The sequence below is a fragment of the Bicyclus anynana genome, chromosome 23 (genome assembly GCF_947172395.1).
Source record: "Bicyclus anynana chromosome 23, ilBicAnyn1.1, whole genome shotgun sequence".
Classification (NCBI taxonomy): domain Eukaryota; kingdom Metazoa; phylum Arthropoda; class Insecta; order Lepidoptera; family Nymphalidae; genus Bicyclus; species Bicyclus anynana.
The window spans coordinates 1198325-1204721 of NC_069105.1; the positions used below are offsets into that span (position 1 = coordinate 1198325).

General features: G+C 35.6%; 2 long non-coding RNA genes and 1 other non-coding gene across 3 annotated transcripts; 1 reads left to right on the forward strand and 2 right to left on the reverse strand.

Annotated features, from left to right (window-relative positions):
* The first annotated feature begins 57 nt into the window (after nucleotides 1-57).
* On the forward strand, nucleotides 58-2476 carry LOC128199397 (uncharacterized). Its single transcript, XR_008252047.1, has 2 exons — nucleotides 58-694; nucleotides 1837-2476. It is a non-coding gene; the product is annotated as an uncharacterized LOC128199397 (long non-coding RNA).
* Nucleotides 2477-2816: 340 nt separating this feature from the next.
* Nucleotides 2817-3722, reverse strand: LOC128199396 (uncharacterized). Its single transcript, XR_008252046.1, has 2 exons — nucleotides 3327-3722; nucleotides 2817-3074 (listed from the first exon to the last, which is right to left on the reverse strand). It is a non-coding gene; the product is annotated as an uncharacterized LOC128199396 (long non-coding RNA).
* Nucleotides 3723-6145: 2423 nt separating this feature from the next.
* Trnar-ucu (transfer RNA arginine (anticodon UCU)) lies at nucleotides 6146-6218 on the reverse strand. Its single transcript has one exon. It is a non-coding gene; the product is annotated as a tRNA-Arg (tRNA).
* Between the last annotated feature and the right edge of the window lie 179 nt (nucleotides 6219-6397).

The window sequence follows — 6397 nt, forward strand, 5'->3', positions numbered from 1 at the left end:
CAACATTTTTGTGGTCATTCTGTTTGCACTTGACTACAAGTACAATCTTGCCTGGGGCCTAATTGTCTAACGGACTTCATTGATCGTAAAGTTCATACGATCGGCTACGATCAACGATCAATCGTAACTTTACATTGGTATTGTCTAATTTAGTTCATTATATGAAGACCGGATGGTGAACGATGAACTGAAATCATTCATGAAGATTGCGTATTGTTTATGCAAAATGATAGTGAAACTATCGTTAATAATATTATCAAATTTATGTCAAACTCCATAATAATGCATATATTTTAACAAAGTTTTATGTCTTTTGTTTAAAACATTAAAGAAGCATTAAATTTCACGACAAATATCTACTATTGAAGACAATAGCGTGAGAAAATGGTACATGCAACTCAAGTAACAAAACGCAATTAACGAATTTAACCAAGGGCTATTTGGACTATTTGGTAATCTCCCTGTTGTCTGTGTAGGCTAGTGTCAAAATAACGGGGTATCCTATTAGTCTGTGGTGAAACATAGCATATTAATAACCTGTGGATGTGGATTAGAAATTTAAATTTTATAAACAAAACAAAGTTTTTATTAATAAAAAATTTAATTTAGAAATTGAGCAAAGTTTTACTAAATTATAGTGATCTTAGGAGCAAAGTTTACTTCGTTTGTGTTATTGTTAATCAAAAATATAAAAGTAAACAAAAAAGAAAAACTACCTCTATCTAATTTTGTCGATGTCCATTTCTTAAGAAGTTTCTCATTAAAACAACCCATAACTCAGGCAAGGCAGGGCTAAGGTGGTTAGCGTAACTACAAGTGGTTAACTTACAGTTAGCCAACTGAAGAACAATCAACAATGCCCGATTAATAAGTGATCGCGCTGCTTGTCTACTACTTGCTGCTTGTCCCTGCACTAGTTATAGCAGTAATTTCTTTGTTTGGAAGTATTTAGCACATCCGGGCTGCGCAAAAGGAGAGAGTGGGCATTTCCTCTGTCTCTTAGAAAAGTCCGCATGTTATTTTTATCCCAGTGTTAATCTCTAAGTCTCGTATGAATCGGCACTAATATACATAGGTTTACCTAAGTGTGTGATTAGTGACTTCACAAACAGACTTATTATTAAAGGATTTGAACAGTTCTCTAGCTCTTTAGGGTGTTTTATTCCTTCACCAGCCAACAACAGTGTCATAATTACAATGGGTTCGCAGAGTTAGTTTATCTAGGCATTTAGATATACCATTCAAAATCCTCTACTGAGAGCAAAATGTTACTGTTATATTTTATTTTTCATTCTTTACAATTTAAACTGAAAATCCACAACCCTTTCAGTTGCTACACGTCATCACACTGGAATGCTAAATTGCTTGGCCGTAAGTCTCAATTGTCCAGCCGGGGATCAAACACAGGACCTTCGGAACATTAATTATCATTAACATCTGATAGTGGTATATTAACACCATAACTACCAATCCACATTGGAGCAGGTTTTTTTTTTATTCTTTACAAGTTAGCCCTTGACTACAATCTCACCTGATGGTAAGTGATGATGTAATCTATGATGGTAACGGGCTAACTTGTTAGGAGTAGTAAGACAATCCACACCCCTTTTGGTTTCTACATGGCATCGTACCGGAATGCTAAATCGCTTAGTGGTAGGTCTTTGCCAGTAAGGTGGTAACTGGCCGAAGCCTCCCACCAGCCAGACCTAGACCAATTGAGAAAACCTCAATCGGCCCAGCCAGGAATCAAACCCAGGACACCACTGCTAATGTTTTCCTCTCAAAGATTCTATCTAACTTTTAGTATGAAAGATTAATTTTTTTTTTTAATTTCAGACTAAATTGATTATTATGAACAGACCATTATGATGAACCACTGATATTGACTCAGAGACATGAAGATGAGTGCTTTGACAACAAGACTGACTAGCTGAGCCAGCTTAAGAATTATGTGGTGTGTGTGTGTGTGTAATCCCAGGAGCTCTCTATGTCAGCCATCCATCTATATTCTTACTCATTTTTGTTAATTATAAAATAAATTTGATTATTTAGTGTGTAACTTCATTGTACCTATTCCTGTTAGCTGTTAGAAAGATAGCATCTGTAATAATTTATTTACGGTAAAACGTATTTAAAAATAAACTTGCTTTAACATTTAAGTATGGCCAATATGTTGTCAAGTACAGTGGGCAGGGCTGAATCCATGATTGATGACTGATCCATGATGATGACTCGTTTTTCTGATTTAAGAAAATATACTAATCATCAAAACAGTGTCTGTAAGTACTGTACAGGCTGACTGTTTGGATGAGAAGTATATATTTGATTATTTTTAAGCTTTGTGGTTTCAGGGTTTAAAAAATGTCTAACTGAAAGTCTATGTTTACTGTATTTATTATTATTATAATAAATAAACTTAAAAAATCTTTTTTTTATAAACTTCCAACCCCTATTTCACCCTCAGAGGTGTCATTTTCATAATTCTTAGAATACTAGTAGTCAAGATACTGTAATAAAAAGATACAGTTTGTGAGATTGTAGGGGTAAACACTGGACCTACTGAACCAATGTTGAAGATTATTTTACCAATAAAAATCTGCATTTGAGTATTATAGGCCATGTATTCCTTCCCACGGGAACAGGAATTATGTGGGTGAAACTGCAGGGGGTGAACATACACAGGTATTATAAATGTATTTTTTACAACTACACTTTTTTGAATAATTTATTTAATTATTGTAATGGTAAAAAAAGATATTAATAGTAAAATGTTAAACTGAAAGCTTTAGTTTTGGAAAAGACTACAAAAAACAAACTCAGCGAAGTAAGTATTCTTTTATTTTCAAATATCAAAGACCAAATCAAATATCATCAGCATTTCACAATCTATGCAAATATTTTGATAATACACACACATTTATGATTTGACCAGATAACAGGGTCATCAGTACAATGTCCTATCAGCTAAAAGCCTTTGCCATCTTTTCTTCAGCACACCAATATGTTATTCTATTGTATTGCAGGTGCTTTTTGTAATATTGGAGTCTGCAGTTATAGGGCATATTCCAAATATCCTGTAAAGCAAAATTGTTAATATTGAGCATATTATAAAATACACACATCAACATTTAGTCTCAATGTAAGTGTAGTTTGTGTACTAAGATAATATAGCAGACAGACAAGCTTCGCTTTGACTCATTCCCTATTCCTATCCTATTCTAATCCCACCCATTGGCTTATCTACTATTATTTCCTATTCCTATTCGGTAGCTCAGAATCCTAGGATTCCTAGGGTGGGCATGCACCAATGGAAAATGTAAATGTACCTATGAGCGATGACGAAAGAGTTCGTTCGCCATAATCATAATTTTAAAAATGAAATTCGATTCCTTTTTGCTTTAATAACCAGCAAACTTAACTAAACCACACACATAAGCCCTGGAACACAGATCCCAACACATTGGATACAACAACATGCAAGATGTCGCAGAAATCTAAAACATGGTATGGTATTAAATATCGTAGGTATTGAGTTTATGTCGCTCTATGGACTTATCGTCTCTTTCTCTGGTACGTCCAAAGAAAGTGTGTGTAAGAAGACATTGGATGCTGGAAGAAAGATGCTGTTTGATCCCCAGTTCTTGGAGGAGTGAGAGTGAGACTGTGTCCAGGATATGCAAGCATTCTTCTTCAACATATTTCTAGAGCGTGTATATTCTTTTTCTCACTTTCTCTCAGAGTCTAATTCTCAGCATCCTATATAAATCGATTAATAGCACTCAATTAACTTCATTGTTTTGACTTTATAGGTTCATTGCAAAGAATATATTATTTATTACTCTTTTTAACAGAGTTCATTGTTTACAAACAAAACACTTTGCAAAGTTTCGTCCTAAAAATGCTAACTGTGGACGGGGAGACTGAATTGAGAGATTTAGAATGGAAAAAAATATTAATTTTAGATATTTAACAAAATATAAATTATTATTTTGGAATTTTGGACATCCACAATTTGTCCATTTTACGATCAAAGGTGACTCAAGACCCATCGTAAGTTTTTGACATAAGCCATGACCATAAAACTTTACACAATTCGAAGACAATCGCAAATAACTGTCAAATCTTAACAAATCATTCACTCTTCGTATAAAAATAACGATCTAATCGTAATGAACAAACTATGCCCAACCGATGGCTTTCTATTGGCTTACACAATCCGAAATAGCCGTTTGACAAGTAAAAACGTACGATTTCAATTGTCAAATTCAATCGTTTGCGTTAGACAATTAGGCCCCTGATTTAAAGCACAGATTAATAGATACTACGTAATTGAAAGCAATGTTAAGGTCTAGGATGGTAGGATACGCGCTTGCCTTGAAAGTTCTCACTCTAATCTTGAAAGTGTTTAGAGTGTAGGTGGCCGGAGCCCGGAATAACAGACGCTGGAATATCGTTCCACAATTTAGTTCAAATATGAAACGTTGAACGGGCCGGGTGGGCCGTGCCCACCCTAGAATTCTGGGCTACCGATATGGAATTCTATTAAGATACTAATATTGGACTTGAAGTCGGGGGTCAGGCCCACCCTAGGAAATAATCCTAGATACGCCAATGAAGACGTTTCGTGCGGGTCGTTTGAATGTTATCGACGCACACTTTACATGTATCATATTAATATGTGCTTTATATGCCTCTTGTGCCTAGTTCACACTACTATGCTTGCATTCTAGTCGAGTAGCATGCTAAACTACTTGTTACCTCCCAAAAATCGACTAAAATACTAAAGTACTCCGAAGTAGGCCATAGAAAGAGCAAATAATTGTAATTAATTTATACATAACGGGCATAAGCTCCGCGTTGGTGCAAACGGCATCAATTTGTAGGACGTGTTCCTTGCAGGCACTGCGAAGAGTTGCTCTGTTTATTCGAGTAGGCGCTGGTTCTCTACTTACCATCTATTCGTATTCTTCAGGGCTCAAAAAGCCCCGCCCGTTGGGCTATTGTCGTACTCGAAACCACATCTAACACAGCCTTTTTCGACAACTTGGAGGGGTATGGGAACGGGAATATTGGTGTAAGAAAAAAGTTTAGAAATAGATTCGATATTAGTTCCATCCCTCGAATAATTAAAAAAATGAAATTACTAGCAGGGGCGTAGCTAACACCGGCGCCGTATCAGTCGTGTCAATGAATGAGCCCGACCATTGAAATAACGGGCCCTTTACGCGTGAAAGCAAGAATTAGAAAAAAATAATCTACTTTATTATTATTGTATTTTTAGGAAACTCAGAAGTGTATTACAAAAATAAGAAAACCAATGTCGAACAAAGGCCTTTTAAAGAAGAAAAAAAGGCTATGATTCACAACATTTGTCAGGACAACTTAATTAATAAATCAAAATAAGACCCTAGAATGGCAGAGAATGACCTTGAGTGGAATCACGAACTTGTAGTCGTTGTACGTAGGGTTAATGACGACTTTCACGGTTAACTAACACTCCCCTTTTTCACTCAAGTCACTTTCCCCGTCTATCCTAAGTAACCCATAAAGAATTACACAACAAGAAATATGGACGGCTCGAACGCCACGAGCATGCTGAAGCCGACCGTACGACGAGCGCTTTATATTGCAATTCGTTCCCGCCAACCGATAGCTACCCCTCTCGAACTTCTTCGAAAGAGTAGGGCTCTTTACGAAAACAAGTCGCGTCACCTAGCGTTTGCACGACTTAGACTACTATTTCCTACAAAATTATTATTAACCGACTTCTTTACTTAATCTGGTGGTACTTCCCGGAAAAAAACATAAAAATCTGCAAAAATTACAAAAGTAAAAAAGCAATAGCTCAAGTAGTAGTACAAGTAGAACCTAAATCAAAAATTAGAGATTTTTCGGGTTTTGATCTCGCTCGTGTATTTTGCCCGCCACTAATTTAGATACAGGATCTAAAGCACGCTACGCCACTGATAAACATCTCGAAATATAGAAACATCTCGAATTTTACCCATAGAAGACCTGCTTTCAGTGCGCTTTTTTTTGTATGATAAAAAAAACTGTATTTATAAATTAGATTTTTTTCGTGTCGCAAAAAATGTCGTTTTAGAGATTATATTTATTAAGTATAAAAAATAAAAAGTATATCGGACATCCCTGGTGGGGATCGAACCCACGACCTTTGGATTAGAAGTCCAACGCGCTATCCTCTGCGCCACAGGGACTGTTGAGTAACACGGCGAAATAGTTAACTAAACTCTACAATCTATTTCCTTTGTATCCCAGTGTGTACACACTTATAAAATATAAAAATATATATATAATATCCATATACAATACACATCACTATCTTGCCCCAAATTATAATTCTATATAAAATAATTTTACTAAGTATCTAATGAAA